The sequence below is a fragment of the Trichosurus vulpecula genome, chromosome 7, assembly GCF_011100635.1.
Source record: "Trichosurus vulpecula isolate mTriVul1 chromosome 7, mTriVul1.pri, whole genome shotgun sequence".
In the NCBI taxonomy this organism is placed as follows: domain Eukaryota; kingdom Metazoa; phylum Chordata; class Mammalia; order Diprotodontia; family Phalangeridae; genus Trichosurus; species Trichosurus vulpecula.
Window position 1 is genome coordinate 173,724,692 of NC_050579.1, and position 20,690 is coordinate 173,745,381.

At 39.1% G+C, this 20,690-nt stretch overlaps 1 protein-coding gene across 1 annotated transcript in view; it reads right to left on the reverse strand.

Annotated features, from left to right (window-relative positions):
- Positions 1-20,690, reverse strand: part of KLHL32 (kelch like family member 32) — a 210,668-nt gene that overhangs the window by 181,777 nt on the left and 8,201 nt on the right. The gene's annotated exons all lie outside the window — the stretch shown is intronic.

A 20,690-nucleotide genomic window follows, 5' to 3' on the forward strand; every position in this document is an offset into this window, starting at 1 on the left:
CTTGTTATGTAGTATTTGGAATACCAAAGCCTATTTACACTAACATACTAAGTACTACATGAAGCTGATGACGAAGGAATTTTGAAAATGAATGTTATGAGACTTCTGGGTCACATGACCAACAAGAAGAAAGACAATGCTTTCTCTGATCCCCAAGACCTCTGAAACCCCTCCAAAATGGAAATTATATGCCAAAGGTAAAGCAACTTTAGCTGTTCCCATAGTCTAGGATACCTGGAACATCAAAGAAGGTTAAAAAAAACCCTGAACTTGAATTTACCTGAGCTTACCAGCACTTCCATCCCTACTGCCTACCATGCTACTGCCTTGAGGTGTCGCCAGCAGACTTAAGGATCCAATCCATGGGCTTGCAACAAAACCCAACCCCATACCCCAGCCCTAATCTTCCTCTTTCTAGTGCCATGGAGATCCCAGAACAAGGCTGTGGAAGTCTGCTGAGACCTTGAGGGCCAGTACTGCAGCAATGTTCTGTGCTGCAAAAGATCTCTGTAGGAGAGCAGAAGAATAAAGGATATAGGGCAGTTCATGTGCCTGGGCTTGAGAGAGAGCTCAACCTCCCATCCCACACCCCTTCTTCCATCCCAGAGTCTTAGAGAGTCAAACTGCAAATGGCAGAAATTGGCTGCAGTATCACCAGTGTGGCAGTGCTCTGAACTACCTGACCAGGGAACTGAGGAATAGAAATGGGACAGGACGCCATGTGTGAGGAGGTACTCCACCAAGCCTGAGGGAAAGAGCACAGCATCAACTTAGGGCCATCCCCCCAAAAAAGTAACTTCAGAAAAAGACCAAGGCTAATGAACTGTGAACAGCACGCGAGGCATCTGAGATGCTTTGAGATCCACCCTAAGGAAACCACCACCAGAGTGGAAGGAGTAGGAAAATGAGCAACAGTGGAAAGTAGGGGGGAACATGATAGAAATTACCAAAGATCTTGGGAATAACTCAAAAACTTTGAACACAAGCAGATAAAGCAAGAAAGAAAACAGCAGAAGAAAACATCCCCCCCCTCCTCTGCCCAGGTCTAGTCAACTAGTTCAGGAACCTATGAATAAATATCATAAAACGATGGAAAATCCACCACTTAATGAGACATAGGACGCTGCGGAATTTGAAGAGAACATGGAACCATGACACACTGTTCAAGAGTGCTTTAAAAGAGAACTGAGAACTATAAGAGCAGAATTCATCACCTGAACAGCAAAAATAATCTGCAGAATAGAAAAACTCAAATCTGTGATGGCAAGGTTCACCTAAGAAACAAAAGAGAGAACAATAATGTCCCGCCTTGTGGGAGCAGATGGAACACCTAGGGATAACTGGCACCTGGAGGAGTGGAAGAACATGGACCCAGGGAGGAGAAAAGAAGGTTACCAGAGGGAGGGTATAAATCAGTTTTGGGGTGCATAATGAAGGACATGGTGGGGAAGTGGTCTGCTATGGGGCAGTAATCCCTGTGTGATCTGCAGGAACCAGCATTCTTCTGTGAGTGAGGCGCAATGGAAAAGGAGAAAATGTGTAGAGGAAAGCACCCAGATTGGATACCTTGGAATTGCTTATTCTATGAGGAATACAGAGAACAGAGAGAGACTAGATAATTATAGGAATCATACACCAGAGGATGAGGGGCTAGAGTAGAGAGAAAGAGGATAGATAATGAAGAGAATGAGAGAAATCCTTTCTGGAAAGGGGTACAAAAATCAGTTTCTTTTTTTAATCTAAGGAACAAAACTAGTTTGAGGAGAGAAGAGGAAAGGGAAAATCTACTCGACTAACTGAGAGGGGACAAAAAAGAGAGGAATCTAAAAGCAGGAAAGAAAAAGAAATTCATAAGCAAAACTCCAAAGTGAAAGGGATAAGAAAAAAGACAGGGGAGGCGGGGACCAGGGAAAAGAGAAGAATGACAGGCCAGAGATTTTCCCTTGATGTGCCTTTTGATGCTCCACAAAAAGTCACCTACTTGCAAATCGCCCACACATGTGTGTATGTACACACATACATACACACACACACACACACACACACACACACACACACACACACACACGGGATCTGTGATCTCCTTAAGGTGGGTACTCCCTCCTGTGAAGCACACTGCAATCCATCCATACCATTCCCCTCTGTTTTCCTCTTGCTCAGGTCCACCTACAAATTCATCACAGGGGGATTACCCAAATGTGCTGGGGTTCTTCTTTGAGTTCTATCAACAACAAAAGAGCTCTGTAAAATTATGTAGTCTGTCTGCGTGTCCTTCACTCAGCATGTTTTCTACTTCCCTCTATTTTTCTCTCTTGAAAAAGTCATAAATTCTAGTAATATTACTGTTTCAAAGTCAAAAATTCCAAATCCTAAATTCTTTTTTTCTTTTACTTATGTGGCTATTTTTTCCTATAAAACAGTAGCCCTTGATAGCACAAAATTCCCCTATCCTTGCTCTACTAGCTGTCTTAATGTTAATAAAACAGTGCAGCCAAGCCTAGTCCTATAAAATACTGAGTCTCATTATCTTCCTCTCGGTCCTATTGTTTGTTGGTAAATTGAAGTATCATAATTCTCTCCCCAGAATAACTGCAGAATGTGGAGTTCTGGGTAATTAAACATTATGGTTCACTTAAATTTACCATATATACTGTACAAAAAGTTTTATGCATTGCTATGAGACTTTCTTAGTATCATTTTTTTAAATTAAAAAGTTTTTTTAATATATTTTTACATTGCCTACATTTTCCCATTTCTCCCTGTATTTCTCACCATTCCTTCTCTTACATCAAGATGAAGAATTTTTTTTAAGAGGGAGAAAAAAATTTGGCAAAAATTGATCTACACATTGAAAAAAACCTTACTTTAAATGCAGTGTTTTAACAGACTGCATGTAGCAGACAGCTACCTCAGTATCTTGGCTTTATTAAAATGGGCGCTAAATATTCAAACTTTGAGATACGTGCTCTTTCAGACTCTGTGTTCCATATACTTGAATCAACAAGAATCATATTTACATAAAGGAAATGATTTTTAAAAAAAGGGATAGGGACTAAACCTGTGATTGCATTGTTATAAAGAGCTTCTAGCTGCGGCATTTCCTCTATTAATTCACGTAGTACCTTCTCTGCAACCTATTGCCCTAGACAATGCTGAGAGACTAGGGAGCTTGCCCAGCGTTAGACAACCAGTGATGTCAGAGGCGGCATTTGAACCCAGATTTTCCTGACTCTGAGGCCAGTTTTATCCATTAAACCACACTGCCTCTAATAAAACAGTAACCAGTAACAACAACCCATATTTATGGTTAAAAATGTTTGGCAAACTTTATCTAATTTAATCCACACAAAAGCTCTGGGGAGTTCGCATTAATGTTGTTGTCTCTATTTTGTTGATGGGAGAACTGAAGGATTATCTGACACACCCTGAGTCACATAGCTAGTTAGGGGTAAAGTCTGGGTGGTGCAGCGCTTGGAGTCCTGACCTCAAATTTGGCCTTTGGCACTTACTGTGTGACCTTGGGCAAGTCATTTAACCCTGTTTGCCTCAGTTTCCTCATCTGTAAAATGAAATGGAGAAAGACTTGGCAAACTACTCTGGTATCTTTGTCAAGAAAACCTCAAATGGAGTCACAGAAAGTTGGACACGACTGAAAGTACTCAACAGCAACAGGACTCGAATGCAGGTCGGCTAACTCCAAGTTTAGAGCTCTTTTATCAGGGCAGAATGGGGAGTCAGAACACCTGGGGCCAAGTTCTACACTGACTCACACTTGCTGTGTGACTCTGTATGTCACTTGACTTCTCTGTATCTCGATGCCTTCATTTGTAGAATGAGGGCACAAATACTAAGTCAAACAAAAGATGTTGGTAAAGTCTGATGTGCTAAAGAATGTGAGTTGCTATTAATATTTATACTATGCTGATCTATAGGTAAGGTGCACACTTCTTATCATCTGCCCACCATGTTGTCAAGAGCTTTTAGCTTATACATCAAGGATGACAGTTATATGAGACAGTGCTCCTGTAACATCTGTCACCTGTGGCCTGTTCCACTGACTTGGGCTTCGTCTTCAACCACTATAAACATTAATTTTGGTTCAGTAATGAAGTACCACTGGAGGGCACCATGGGGGGGGGGGAGGGCTTCATCATAAAACTTTATCAATGACTCGAATGAAAACATAGTCAACCTGCTTATTAAATTTGCAAATTCAGCAGGCTGAGAAGGACATAAGAAACTAGAACGCAGTTTCTTGGAGAAACTCATGAAACCATCTGCAGAGGAATGAAGGAGACACAGATTATCTTGGGGAAGGAAGTACTCACACTGATGAAATTGATTTTTTTCTTAAAAACTGAAGTAGTCTGAGAGCATTCATAATTACCCTGGGTCCTAAAGTAATAATTATAAATATCTATTCTCACTACTGAGTGTCACAGTGCAGCACCGGGCCACAGTCCTTCCTGAGTATGCATTCTTTCTTCAAAGGGAAACACCTTTTGCCAGTTGGTGGAAATGATGCATTTATTAGTTTGGATAAATCCATGAAGGCTGGTGAATGAAAGGCTCAAAGAAGAGATGCTTTTAGTTCTAATGAGATCACTAAGAGTGAGACATGTTTATATGTTTCTCTTGCAAACTCTTCATAGATATGAGCTAAGGATGAGGATTTCTGCCTGAAATATTTGGAAAAAGTTTCCTGCAAATTTTTCTCAAGACAAGAAAATAAGAAGCCAAACTAAGTAACTTCCAACTTGAGCTATGGTTTTCACTTATGAATCCCCAAAGGAGCAAAACTCAACATTTTAAGAGCATAAGCTTTCATCACTTTCCCAAAGGAAAAAAATGTATTCATTAATTTATTTTAGAAGCATAGAAGACATACTCCCCGTCCTTGACAAGCAGAAGTTAAAGCTTTAATATCAGTATTTGATATGGGTCACTTTCTGAGTGCCCTCAGAAGATAGGCCATACGTCTTCTGAGAGCTTTGATCACTACTGGATACAGAAATCTCTTACAAGCTTGAGGCCATTCTGTGAAATTTTGGGTGAGCCTTCAGCTGTGTGCAGCATTCAGTTCAATTTCACAAGCATTTTTAAAACAACTAATGGATACCAGTTACTGTGCTAGGTGACAGAGACACAACAACAAAAATGAAACAATTCCTGCCCTAAGAAAATCTGTCAGTCCTTTGCTAGTAAAGAAAAGTCCCTTGAAGAAGATGGGATTTCAAACCATGTCAAGACGAATCGGGAAGGATATGAGCTTTGGAGTAAAAGTTGTTGACCCTACCTGAAAACGTTAGGGACTTTCTCATAGGTAGAAGCCACTGAAGATGCGGAGCGCGATGGTTATAGTGAGGATGTGGGACTTTCGGCTTCAAGGAGAAAAGGTATGTTGCTCCAGACTTTCAAAATTAACTTGCTATTTCATAACTATAGTCAACAATGGGTCAATCACATATTAGTACTCGCCATGCCAGATGACATCAAGGAAAGGACAAGGTGTGACCCATGGAATAAAAGATTTCAACCCCACTCTTGAACAACCCTTCATTTTAGCCATGGACATACAATCAGATCACTTCCTTTGTATTCTCTTTTTCCCATTTTTTGAGGAATATATCCACCGAGTGGTTAAGAGAAAGAGCTACTACTTAAAGTCTAGCTTTTCTTGCTTGTGTTAATCTTTTTTTTTCCAAACGAAAGATTCCAGAATTTTCCAAATTATTTTTGGTTGGTATGTGCTGCAGCTTAATTTATACATATTAATTTCTATAATAGCAATCTACAAAGCACTAATTTGCTCTATTGTTTCCCAATGGATAATTCTAAGTTTCTTTGAACATTTTGACGAATGGTATCAGTGGCAAAATTAAAAACAATTTACTTCAATAACTGATAAGTCTATTCTCAGAGCATGCTATTTTTTGTCCTAGTCAGATATTTAACATCATCTTAGCTCGCAAATTAAGTTTTAGTTAGTATAATTCTAAGTGAAAAGGCAAGTTATAAGAGATACTTTGAAGGAAAAATCAACAAAGCCTAACCATCTAAACCAGATTAGTGCTACTTAGAACATAGACTTTTGTAACTCAAAGGAGCCTCACAGATCAATTCAGGCCACTGGGAACCTTAAATGAAATTAATTAGGTATCTATCTTTAATTAGTTATCTATCTTTGACTGACTGTCTATGCCCTTTAAGTGAGAATACGCTTCACCCTCAGGGCATTTCCTTTGATTCATCCCTACAGCCTTTCTGACTTGCTACCTGCTAGGTGTCTCTAGCCCTTCTGTCCATTCATTGCATACCTTCTCTAATCTCCAAACCTAAAGCTAGATCCCTGATTCCCCCACTTACACACTCATACACACATAATACTCTGTGGATCAGTGTTTCTGACTGATCCTCCTACCTCATGTCCTTCAGGTGGCTCGCCTGACTCACCAGGTCTTCTGAGCAGTGACCTACATGCACATTAAATATGTTCTGCTTGACAATTTGGAACTATGCCCAAAGGGCTATAAAAATGTGCATACCAGCAATACCACTTCTAGGGCTGTATCCCAAAGAGATCATAAAAATAGGAAAAAGACTCACATGTACAAAAATATTTATAGTAGCTCTTTTTGTGGTAGCCAACAACTGGAAATTGAGGGGATGTCCATCCACTGGGGAATGGCTGAACAAGTTCTGGTATATAAATGTAATGGAATACTACTGTGCTATAGAAATGATGAACAGGCTGACTTCAGAAAAACCTGGAAAGATTTATATGAACTGATGTAGAGTGAAGGGAACAGCACAAAGAAAACACTGTACATAGTAACAGCCACAGTGTGTGATGACTGACTTTGACAGACTTACCTCTTCTCAGCAATGCAAGGACCTAAAACAATTCCAAAAAACTCATGATGGAAAATGCCACCCGCATCCAGAAAAAGAAATATGGAGTCTGAATGTAGATCAAAGCAGACTATTTTCTTTTTTTTTCATGTTTTTCTTTCTCATGGTTATTCCCTTTTGTTCTAATTCTCCTATACAACACAACTAATGTGAAAATATGTTTAATAGGAATATATATGCAGAGCCTGCTTCAGATTACATGCTGTCTTGGGGAGGAGATGGGAAGGGAGGGAGAGAAAATTTAAAACTTATGGAAGTAAATGTTGAAAACTGAAAACAAATAAACTTTTAAAAAATCTGTTCTGTTTGATCCCACAAGACACAACTAGGAACAGTGAGTGGATCTTGCATAAGGGCCAATTTAGGCTTGTTAGAATGGGGGAAATCTTCCAAAAGTAGATGCACTACCTGAGCAAGAAGTGTGTTTCCCCTCATAGAAGATCTTCAAGCAAAAGCCAGATGACCACTTGTTGGAGATGTGAAAGAAGAATCATAAGATCATAGATTTTAGAGCTGAAAGAGGCCTGAGAATTCAGTTAGTCCAACCTCTTCTTTTTATGGATGATGTTACAGATGCCCTGACAAAGATGTGCTGGAACCTACTCACTAGAACTGATTGTTAAGTTTTCAATGTGGGCATTTACACTTTGGAAATTGGTAAGTGATACAAATCAGGTCTTGATATATTATTTTGTTGGTTGTCTAGACTTAAGAAAGTGATGGAGAAAATATTAATAATGCATATTAAACTTGAAAGTATATCATACTTTTTTTGGAGAGCTGGTTGTTAAATATTTACCAACACACCATACAAGGTGAAATGATTTACCCAAAGTCACATAAGTAGTAGATGGCAGAGCCTGAAGCCCAGACTCCTTTTTGTTTGTTTGTTTGTTTTTTGGGGCAGGGCAACTGGGGTTAAATGACTGGCCCAAGGTCACACAGTTAGTACATGTGTCAAGTGTCTGAGGCCATATTTGAACTCAGGTCCTCCTGACTCCAGGGCCAGTGCTCTATTCACTGCTTGACCCAGCTGCCCCTAGACTCCTTTTTAAAATTCTTTTAAACTGGATTATTTTTAAAATTCCAGATTCTCTCTCTCCCCCTCCTTCTACCCCACCCACTGAGTCCAGGAAGATCCTTTGAATCTAGATCCAGCACCCTTTCCACTGATTTACATAAGTATGAGCTGAATTACATGGGCTCTGAAGGCCTGGATATCTTGGTCATACAGTATGTGTAGCACTGGTAGAACGGCTGGCTGGTGTGTAAATCACTGATAACATTACCATTAACAAAGACAAGAAGACAGCTTTCACACAGAGAGTAACAGCTCAGACAGTAACTGGGAAAGGGACAGGACAAACTAGGTGGCACAGTAGATAGAGTTCTGTATTTGAAGACAGGAAGATCTAAGTTCAAATACTCCTTCAGATACTTAATAGTTGTGCAAGTCTCGGTCACTTAACCTCAGCCTTAGTCTCCTTATCTATAAAATGAAATGGTGGCCTCCAAGGTCCTTTCTAGTGCTAATTCTATGAACTTATGAGGGAGGGAACATTGACAGTAATAAAAGAAGTCAAAAAGGAATAGTTCAGTGCCAAAGAGACAAAAGAATGGGGTTTTCCCCCATTTTCTAGTATATATTACTAGCATTTTTCCCTATCAATGATTCCCCATTGGCCCTCTGTCTATATGTGACTATATCCCAAGGGTTTTGTGCTCATTCACTCCTTTGCAGAGACATTAAAAGAACAGAAGCCCCAGTCAAAGTCCCTTTATCCAATTACTTCCTGAGTATTCTCCTTACTTGAGTGGCAAATACTTTCATTGTCTTTTCTCTAAGAGGCCCTACAAAGGCCCAGTCTCTCTACCTGTGAAACAGATGAAAAATTCTAGAAATGAAACCTTTGGTACCGATACCAAATAGACATCTTAGGGCAATCTCTAGGTGTTCTACCAGCTCCACAATTCAAGCATTTCATTATCAATCTTGCATAGAATTCTAAAGTAAGCTGTTGTTGTTTTCAATAACTGTCATCTAGAAATCAAGGGCTTCTGCATTCTTCCATACATTCACAGTAGCAGCACATGCTCAGCCATCCTGACCAGCCCATTTGCCAAGATGAATACTAAATGCTTGCTGAATGCAGAAATTTGTCATAGCTTGCAATAACTTTGCTACTGTGAACTTTAAAATACCTAAAGTATTCCATTTGTGCTTCTTAACAGAAGTAAAAATAATACAAAATATTCCCTAAGAGGATGTAAGGTCATTGAGGGAAGAGACTATCTCATTTTGGTTTTGTATCTCTAGCACCTAGCACCATGCCTAACCTGCAGCAAATACTTAATAAATGCTTGACAACTGATAAACAATGAGGAGGGCTGCCCCCTGGACCTGCAGGACTAGGCCGCTCAGAGACGGCTGGCATGCGCTTCGGCCTGGGCTTTAGCCCTGTCGCATAAACGCCGAAGCCGGGTCCAGAAGGCTTCGACCTGGGAGCAGATGGCAGTCACCTCTGTGCAGAGGGCCTGGGCTTGCGCACACAAGCTCCCCCACCACCCCCCGCCCTGGCCTGATGTCAAGCTTCGCACCCTCCAGGAGCCTGCCAAGTTCAAGGGCCAGGACTGAGCCGGGGCCGGGGCCTAACGCTGCGGAGCCAAAGAGCTGGGAAGGCCCACTCCAGCCTAGCAGCAAGAACGGGAGCCCCGACCCTGCCCTTCTCTTGGAACCTTGGGCAAATTGCAAGGGCCCTGCATTTGGACTGGCCACCAGGTTCCCTCAAGGCAGCCCTGCAGGCCCTAGAGCAGCTTCTCAAGGCAGAGGCTGAGTGGCAGGAGTGGGAACGGGAGACCAAGGCTGAAGCTGCTGCCCTGGCCCAGCTCCTCTTGCGCCTGTGGGGCGTCACGCATCTTGAGCCTGAGGTCAACATGGAGGAGGCAGTGGTACTTGGTCCCAAGGCTCAGGCCAAGGATGAGGCAGCAGATTCCTGATGAGCCAGCTGTTGGCCAAGACATCAGAGACCCGAATCACTCCCACCTCGGTCTGGTGGGAACCATGGCCCCTGCAATGTTGTCATTTGCGCCGGGACCTGGGGTCAGGTCCTGCTTCTGTGTCACAGAGGACCGCACTACTCTGCTTGAACCACCTGCAGGCCTCAGGAGCCAAGGGCAAGGCTCAGGTCCAACGGAGAGTACCACTTGCTACCACACACTACTGGCCAGAGTGACAGGGTCTCCAACCACTTAAGGCCCCTTGCTTCCTGTCTCTCCCCTCCACCATGCATGTTAATCCCTACCTCAGCACCCAAGCTTAATAAAACAGCCTCCTTCCTGCCCCTGCAAGCAAAAAAAAAAAAAAACAAAAAAACAATGAGGAGGAAAATAAAAGCTTCATCATCTGGAAGAATGTAGTTTCTCTTCATATGAGAGGTGTCTTACCATTTTAAACTAATTGTGATTTTTTTCCACAAAAATCATTCTTTTTTAATGCTAATAATACAAGAACTTGTCTCTTTACTAAGGTAGTCTTTCTCATTTTCCTTTCACTAATACACAAACAAAATGGGGACAAAGTCTTTTCACGTAACATAATGCATAGTGCTTTGATGAGATTTCATGCTAGTAATATTTCATCACCACTTCAATTGATCTACAAGTTAATATTTATTCATTCTTCTATGAATCTGTGATTTTATTAATGTCAATCATCAGTGTAAATCAAATCCCATTTATTCTTCTTCCATTGTTCTTCCCCCGAGGAGCTAGCCAATATTCCCTATTCATGTGCCTGCCTGCTTTGGAACCATGCATGGGGAAGACAGTGTGATTCTAGTTTACGGGCAGAACTAAATATTTTTTGTCTTGCTTCGACTTCTTCTTAGTAAATGTTTCAGTTAGTCAATAAACATTTAACAAGCCCCTTTTATGTGCCAGGCATTATGCTAAACACTGCGGATATAACAAGAGGCAAAAGCTAGTCCTTATCTTCAAGGAGCTAACAATCTAATGTTTCCGAGAGTTAATGATGCCATCTTAGTTGATTAAATAGGAAGAACAATGGTGGAGGCTCAGGAGCTATACTTATGAGTAGTAGGAGTATAACTATATCATCCAAGACTCTGAAATTAAGTTAAAGTAAGTATGGTCACCCCTCCTGGAAATTTCTAATCTGCCAACTTGAGTACAAGTTAACACGAATAAGCTAAATGAAAGAAAGGGAGGGTCAAGTGCCATATCCGTTTTATGTAGGCAGCCACTCTCCCTGATTTAGGCATCAAGTGTATATTTGCGTCATGGAAGCAATTTGATAGGTTATCATCTTTTCCTATTTTTCCCCCAAACAATTATATAGTATTAGAATTAATTGTACTTTAAATGTTTGGAAGAGTTCACTTATAAATTCATCTGGTTTTCAGGATTTTTTTCTTGTGAGTTCATATATGGCTTACTAAATTTGTTTTTCTAAGCCAGAGTTATTTAACAATTCTATTTCCTGTTCTGTTTATCTGGGAAATTTATATTCTTGTAAAGATTTATCCATTTCATTTAGATTGTCAGTTTCATTCACATGTGGTTGGACTTTTAATAATTGCTTTTATTTCATCTTCACTGTGAATTCACCTTTTTCATTTCTGATTCTGGTCATTTGGTTTTCTTCTTTATTTTTTAACAATCAAATTACCTAGTGACATTTTCCTCAAAAAACTTAGATCCTAATTTTATTTATTAATATTGTTAATCTCTTTTTTGGGTTTCAGGATTTCTATTTTGGTATTTAGTTGAGGGTTTTTAATTTGATTGTTTTCTCATTTCTTTTTTTAATTTAAATGTCCATTTCATTGATCTGCTTTTTCTCTTTAATTGAAGAAAGAGTTTAGAGACATGAACTTTCCTCTAATTATTGTTTTGGCTGCATCCCACAAATACTGACAAGTTGTTTCATTGTTGTTATTATATTTAATGAAATTACTGATTCTCTAATTTGTTCTTGATTTTGTTTCCATTTACTTTTTTAATCTTTGCTTCCAAAGTCTTTTGTTGAATGCAATTTTATTGCATTATGATCAATGAAATACGTAGTAAATATTTCTGCTTTTTTAATTTGGTTATGAAGTTCCGATGCCCTAATCATAGGTAATTTTTATGAAGGAGCCATGGATGGCTGAGAAATAGGTATACTCTGTTTTCTTCCCATTCAATATTCTCCAGAGGTCTAACGTACTTAACTTTGTTGAAATTCTATTTAGGTCCTTAACTTCTTTTTTGCTTTGTTTGGGTTTTTTTTTTTACTTATCTAAATCCGAGAGGGGCAAATTGAGGTTCTCCACTATTATAGTTTAACTGTTTCTCCTTGTAACTTAATTAGCTTTTACTTTAAGAATTTAGATCCAATGTCATTTGTGGCATATATCTTTAGTGTGTTGACCTCTTTGTAAAATGTGCTTTCCCTGCTTGTATCTTTTAATTAGGTCTGTTTTTGCTTTTGCTTTGTCTGAGACCACAATTGCTACTGCTGCATTTTTTTTTACTTCAGTTGAAGCATAAAAGATTTTGCTCTAGTCCTTTCTTTAAACTGTGTATATCTTTCTGTTTTGTGGGTTTCTTGTAAACAACATATTATTGGATTCTGAGTCCTAATCCATTCTGTTTTCCTCTTATATTTTATGTGTAAATTCATCCCATTCACATTTAACTGTATTTCCCCCATCTTATTTTATTCTTATCCTTCTCTTTTTCCCCCTACTGCCTCTTTTAGAGTCTGTTATGCTTTTGAATAATACCTCTCTTAACCTACTTTCCCTATTTTTCCCTTTTCCTCTTTATCTATTTCTCTTGCTATTTTCCTGTTGCATAAGTTATATTTCTGTACCCAACAAAGTGTATGTTTATTTTTCCCTCCTTTTACTGGGATGTATAAAACTCAGGTTCAAGTGTCATCTGTTCCACCCACTGCCTCCTCCTTGTTGTATAAACTCCTTTTTGCACACTTCATTTATATAAGGCATTTTCCCCCAGTTCTTCCTCTCTCTTCCCTTTTCTCCCAGTGCATTCTTCTTCCCTCCCCATTCCTTTCTCTTTAAATCATCCAAACACAACAGAATCACACCCAGGCCTTCTGTCTAATTTGACTCTATCTATGATCCCTGGTTGTGATAAAATTTCGAGGAGCTACATGCAATATCTCCCCATATAAAAATGTAAACAGTTTAGCCTTATTTAGTCTTATGATTTCTAACTTACATTTATCTTTTATGTTTCTCTTGACTTCTTGTATGCCAGATTTTCTATTCAGTTCTAGTATTTTCTTCAAGAATGCTTGAAAATCCTTTATTTCATTAAAGATCTACTTTCCCCCTTGTTGCATCATACTCAGTTTTGCTGAGAAGGTTATCCTTGGTTGTAAGCCTAGATCCTTTACTTCCTAGAATATCATATTCCAAGTACTCTATTCCCTTGAAGTAGTGGCTGCTGAATCTTTTGTGATCCTAACTGGCTCTTTTGCACTTGAATTATATCTTTCTTTAAGGCTGTTTGCAGTATTTTTTCTTTGACTTGGGTGCTCTGGATCTTGCCTGTAACATTTCTGGCAGTTTTCATTTTGGAGTTTCAGAATTTGGCAAATTCTTTCAATTTCTGCTTTGCCTTCTCATTCTAAGATATCTGTTCAGATGTTTTTTAGTGAATTTTTTTCAGATATGATGTCTAAGATCTTTTTTTCTGTTGTTCATGGCTTTCAGGTTGTTCCATGATTCTTAAATTATCTCTCCTCAACCTGTTTGCCAGGTCAGTTGCTTTTTTTCCTCCATGTGAGATATTTAACATTTTCTTTGTTTCAGCCCTTTGACTTTGTTCTGATTAGATACTTGTCCAAATTGCACTATCTTTGAGGCTTTTGTTTGCAGACTTTTTAAAATCATTTTCTTCTGTGTTTGTGTCTTGAACTTCCCTGTCACCCTAATAGTTCTCTTTGGCCAGGCTTTTTTTGTTTGTTTACTCATTCCTCTAGCCTACTTCTTGGCTTTGGATTTTATGTTAGTGATTGGCTCTAAATACTTCAGGGAGCCAGCAGGGGGTGAGGGGAAAGGCTCAGGAGCCTGAACTTGTGTCTTCTTACATCCTTCTGGTGCTTTCACAGCCTCGGCCGGGGATCCACAAAGTTTCAGCGCTCCCTAAGTAGTGTATTCCGAGGATTAATCTGTTCATTGCCTGCCTGTTGTGAATTCTGCAAGTTCCTTATCCAGGTTTGGGTCTATGGTTGAGAGTTTCAGCAGACTTCTGCTTGACTCAGCCACTACTGACTCACTGGAAGGCTCTCCAGGTTCAGAACAACTGAACTGCTACCTCCCCTTTGGGATGGAATGCTTTGTTCTGCTCCTAGGATCAGAGCAATACAACTACATTTGCTTCCAGTCCTTGTTTCATGCCAAGGGCCCAAGCTTTCATTCCTTGTTTTTCATTCCAGATCTGTGACCTAGTACTAGGTGATGGGTAACAGAGCTGCCAGATGGCACCCATTCCTGCATCAAATACTTGCTCAGGGATTCCTGTGGATCTCTATCTAGTGCCTTGTCTTGGCCTTCTCTTAAGTTCCTAGGTGCTAGAATATTCCCTTCTGTGTACACAGACACACAAACACACACACACACATGCACTCCTAGACAGACTCCCTCCTCCTCACCGTCCAAAGACCTCTCTGTCCATCTCCCTAAGCCACTCTAGGATGAAAAAATGACTCACCATGACTTCTTCTTGGCTTTCTTGATCAGAATTCAGTCTCATGCATTCTCTAGATCTTTGTTTAAAAGATGTGGAGAGAGAGGTAGCCTCTAATGCTTCCTCTTACTCTGCCATCTTTACTCTGTCTTCATAAAGACATAATTTATGAGACTTTAGGAAGCAAAACAGTGATCACTAAGGAACAGAACGGCTTCATCAACAATATACCAAATTAATCTAATTTTCGGGAAAACTAACTGATTTTCTGGGATACTATGAATGTCAAACTATGCAGTTATTGGGCAATTAATCATGAACTATTTTGACAGCTCTTGGATGGCTAGTTAACCCTTACTATTATTTAATTCTTCATGTTTATCTTTAGTTTTTTAATCTCCCCAATAGAAGAGGCCATCCCATCTTTCTTTGCAGAAGTAGCTATGGTTTAGACCTAGCTTTGAATTCTAACTCCTATACTTGCTAGTTGTGGACAAGTTATAATGACTTAGTTTCCTTTCCCTGTAAAATGGGTACAAAAATGAACGCACTCCCTAACTCATGGAGTTGTTGTAAAGAAAGTCCATAATTAGTTAATTACTCTAGGTTTTATTCCCTTGTGAATCCTTTGCTCTTTTCTATGGCTTCAAACCACATCACTTACCATGAAGAGTAGCCGTCAGTAACTAGAAAGACTAGCAAGAGAGAACAAAATCTATTCCCACTATTAAAAACAAACAAAAAAAACTTGAATACAAAGACATTGCCAATGGTGAATAACATCTTAAAGCATGAACACCAACATCATGGTTAAACTTTGTGCATTACTCATACCTGAGCAACCTAGAAGTACTGCCTTAAATGTCTAATTTACTAAAAAGAAGAGACCTAAGCACAGGAGAAAATTTGACTCACTATGACTTCAATTACGCACAGCCTGCTTATCACAGATCTTAAATGCATTCTGCTTTGTATCATAAGTATTTTTGTATGTAACTTATCCTCTGTACTAGATTATAAGGTTCTTTAGAGTAGGGACTGTGTCTTATCCATGTCGGTGTCCCACATAGGACCTAACAGTGTAGAAACACAGAGAAGGTATTCAAATATTTGCTGAACAGATGAATGCATGAATGACATTGTTTTCCTCAAGTGGGGAAGGAAGCTATATTACCTACTAGATATTTTCATCCTTCTCTCAAAAATTCCATACATTTCTGTAATTTTTTAACACATTCAGCAATTCTGAGCTTAAGGTCATTTTAACACTGACCAAATAAAGGACTATTTAGATTCTCAAGTGATTTACATGACCAAATCATTCCTGGTTATTCCATGGTTAAAATGTCAACCCCCAAAGGAACAAAATCACTATTCCCTTTACTGAAAGGAAACTGAAAAAATACTTTGAATTTTCTACACAAAATGTGTATATTTTTAGTGTACATTTTCAGTTGATTAAACTGGAAGGTGTTCTTATTGTTATATCACTTAACTACAGAGGTGATATAAAATGTTTCCAGGGTCACTAGGAAAAATACAGGTGAGTCTGAGTTGACAACTGATCCAAATGGCAGTCGCTATAATTATTTAGTGACACACACAATCACTGAGCTATCTGCACTCTCCTGCTAACTATGTGATTCACTCATTTTTGTCACTGTCAGGCATTAGGAAAATTATTACCAGGGTATATTTGTTCTTGAAATTGTAATAGCTTCTCTACTGAATTTTTTTAAATGAGAGAAATCTAGATTCAAATGTTGGTGAGAATGCTTAACAAGGAAATCTCATTGAGAGCAAACTGTGCCACAGTAGCACAAAACTAAATAGATTTATCATTAGAGGAAAAAAAGAGAGGAAAAAAATGTCCTACTCCAACTACATTCCTGCCTCTCATATTGCCACTGCCTACAAATGTTCATTAAAATTCCATCAAAGTGCCCCAAAAGACAACTACATTCTGGATAAATTATTTCCTCTACTGTCTTAACTGTGAAAAAAACCCACAGAATAAATTATACAAATATTTTGAAGGTATACTTATATATACATCTTCCCTCAGTCTTGCTAAAACTTCCAAACTTTTCCAATGAAAGGCCTTCATATTATCTTGAAGGCTGATTAAAATATACTCATCCTCAATGTATGATGTTTGATTCCTAATAGATACTAAAGGCTTCAAATAACTGACAAGTGATACAGCATAATAACATTTTTGAACATGACACCTCAAAAATAGTTTTATTTGGGGCAAAAGTGAGCATATTAACAACTGAACACAATGGTCAAACATGCTCCATTCAGGGATGATATCGTGGTTTCCCAAATTAGAGATTAATTTGGTAAACTAAGAAGTTTTTTTTCTCTCTCTCTCTCAGAGACCATAGCCATCACCGAAAGGTGAGAATCCAGCATTAACATGCAATGACTGCATCAGTGAAAGATCCCCATGAACAAACTACACTCTTTTAGACAAAGAATCACAGGACTAAGGACTCAGCAACATTACACTCTGAATGCCACAGGCAAAGTCATTAAACATAGGCCAGACCATATGGACAGTTTTGATGGGAAATAATGAATGTTGTGCTTTTTAACAGTGAAATTCACATACCAAGGAAGTAACCAAGAAATAGCATGCTATTCGGCCATATAAAATGAAAAGAGATATATCTACACATACACAAACAAAAATAATCATTCTTTTACTGTACTGTACTTGAGGCTTTGATAGGGAAAAGGAAGATGTTAGAAGTGAGCACACTTCCAAGATGATTATTTAGTAAATGACTGCATAGCTTCCATCAAATTGAGATAATTTTCATGAAGATCAACCACTAACTATGTAAACTGATAATCGTCCTTTTGAAAAACATGAGAGGGCTATTGTATGGACAAACGGGTCACTCACATGGGAGCTGATTGAGTTTTAAGCTCTGTCACTGCTCTGTTATGAAACTCTGGACAAATGTGCACATAGTAATTTCTGGGAAGCAATTATCTGTTGTTCCTACCTGCTCCATAAAAGCAGTGGAGAGACACTACAAGCCAACGAATTCCATTTACCTTTCTTGTTATTGGCAATGTTGTTGCTCTCTGTGGTGTTGTGGGAAAGGCACTAAACCTGAAGTTGAAAGAACTAAATTTAACTCTGAGCTTTACCATTTGGGAGCTCTCTGACTTTGAGACTTTCCTGGGTCTCAATTTTCTCATTTGTGAAACGGGATAAAGTATTTTGAACTGTTTACCTCATGAGGTTGTTTTAAGCTTTGAATGAGATAACTATGTGTAAACAGTTTTGTATCCTTTATGTATCATGCAAATGTGAATTATTATTTCCTTTCACTTAAAAACAAATATTACTTCAATTTATGGAATAAAGCAAGATAATGTTTTAAGAAGAAATATATGTGTGTATATGTGTCTATGTACATATTTATACATCCATACATATCTATATATACATCTATACACATACACACATATAAATATGCATATATTCACAATGCATACATATATGTGTGCGTGTGTGTGTGTGTGTGTGTGTGTGTGTGTGTATGAAATGAGAGGCCATTTGGCATTGATTGGGCTATACTTGGTAAAATATATAATAGCCAATAAGCTAATTATAGCAGTTGTTTGCAATGTCCCAATGAAGCTTGAATATTACCCTCTTAACAGAACATATTCATTCTATAAATCTTTACTGCTTAGAATTCCCTTTTCTGTATGTGGGAATAAAACCGCTTGTTTGTACTCTCCTCCCCTCCCCTCCCACCTCCACTCCTGGCTAAGGATGCCCCTTAAGATACCCAAAGAAAAACTGTTCCTGAGAAAGGGGTAGATTCAAAATATAAAGAGCCTAGCACTTTGGTTAAAGAGAGAGGCAAACCTAGCGCAATGAATTGATACCAAACTTGAAGGGCAGGTAAAGGATAGGGTGTGGCTTAAACACAGTGGTACCTGGTTAGCTGCAGTGCTGAGCTAGCACAAGAGAAACAACAAAAAGTTAAGTTACAGATATCTAGGCTGTAGAAGGTGGTGGTATGACCCCCCAAACTGACAATGTATTGGAAACATCTCAAGGGCAAAGACCATCTATCTATCTGCTTCACAATGCTTTGTACCAAATGGGTGTTCACTGTTATTTAATAGACCAGGGAGTAAACCAGAATTCAATAGAGTCTAAAAGGAGGGATTTAATGCTACTGAAACCCATCCAAACCCAGCAGAATATGAATGGGGGAATGACCAACAGCCTCAAACTAGCCTTGTAATTAGACATTTATTAAATGCAGTCCTCTCTCAACTATGCTCATATAGATCACATTTCCATCAATGAAAGCAAGTCCTGGCCTGTTATTGAAAATCATTCTTGATTTGCCCTGGGACAAAAAGTTAACATTTTTAATGTATTCTGGAACTCACTGTCAGTCAGTGAAGCCCATGGACCCCTTATTGGAATAATGTTTTTAAACGCATAAAATAAAATATATAGGATTGCAAAGGAAACCAATGACACTGAAATATAATCGTGTGTGTGTGTGTGTGTGTGTGTGTGTGTGTGTGTACACTTTAACAAACAAGTTCACAGATCCAAGGTTAAAAACCCTTGCAATCTGAAATGTACTGCGCATTCTTTTAAGATAAAGGTGGGTCTAATCACTCTGAGAAGCCACAATGGTTTAAAGAAAAAAAACAGTCATTCTGAAAAGATCTTAGTCCTTCCCTTGCTCTTCTTGTCTCTATTCACCTCCTTTGGTTCACACTCTGCCTGGGAATAGCTTGTCTCAACCTTACAGTCTAAATCATAGCTCAGGCTCTTACAACCAAATTTCCTGAGGTTGGGAAGTCATCATTTTGGCCTACTCCCCCTGCTATATTCCAATAAATAAAAATATTATTTATGCCCATAAAGAATTTAGTGAAGAGCAAGGCCAAGCAGCAATGGAAGTAGCAGTGAGAATCTGACGGCAGCATTGACAAGTTTTCAATTCTGATGACACACTCAGAGGTAAGGGAAAGCTGGACTGAAAGCCAAGTGTGTCACCTTCTAGAAATGGTCATAACTACAAAATAGAGTGTGAAGCGTTCATCTGAAGAAACTAGGTAATGTGGTGAGTTAATTCTCAACAAGTATTCTGGTGTCTAGGTTTGCACAATTAGCAACATACTCATCTCTCACCTCTTGGGTACAAGGTGAGGAAAAAAAGAGACATCTAACCCTGTCACACTATTATGAAGGAAACCACAGACAGGGTCAAACACCATTGAGTCTAACAGAAATGACAGTACCAGTGGAAACAGGACTATACACACAAACACACATTACATGCACTAGCGATCAGTTTCTAAAATATACAACCCCCAACTCAAGGCCTGATAAACTCAGCTCTGGGAAGTTCATATGGTATGACATGTGTATCATAATTTGAGTAATATTTAAAAGATCTTATTGACACATGAGCCTCCCCTTCACAACATTTCTCATATACATCCCCTTCACAACATTTCTCATATACATCCCCTTCTCTCCTCTGACACAGCCATCGTGAGGGTGCAGGCCATCATCATCTCACACATGGCCTACTGCAAAAGCCTTCTGGTTGGTTTCCCTCGATACGGGTTTCTCCCCACTCCAACCTATACTCCATTCAACTGCCAAAGTGATCTTCTAAAGAACAGGTATGATCATGTCCCTCCCCTACTCAATTAACTCCAATGGCTCCCTATTACCTCCAGGATCAAATATGAAAACTTCACAACCTGGGCTCCTTGTACCTTTCCAGTCTTCTTATGCTGTCCTGTCCTCCACGTTCTCTATGACCCGGCAACGCTGGCCTACCCGGTGTTCCTTATATACGACATTTTATCTCCTGTTTTTGAGCATTTTCACTGGCTATTCCTCAACTCTGTCCAATGGTTTCCCTGGCTTCTTTCAAGACATGCCTGAAATCCTACTTTCTGCAAGAGCCTGTCCCAAGCTGCCACATGCACTGCACCCCTGACAAGGGTTAGTGCCTTCTCTCTCAGATTACTTCCCATTTACATCTACA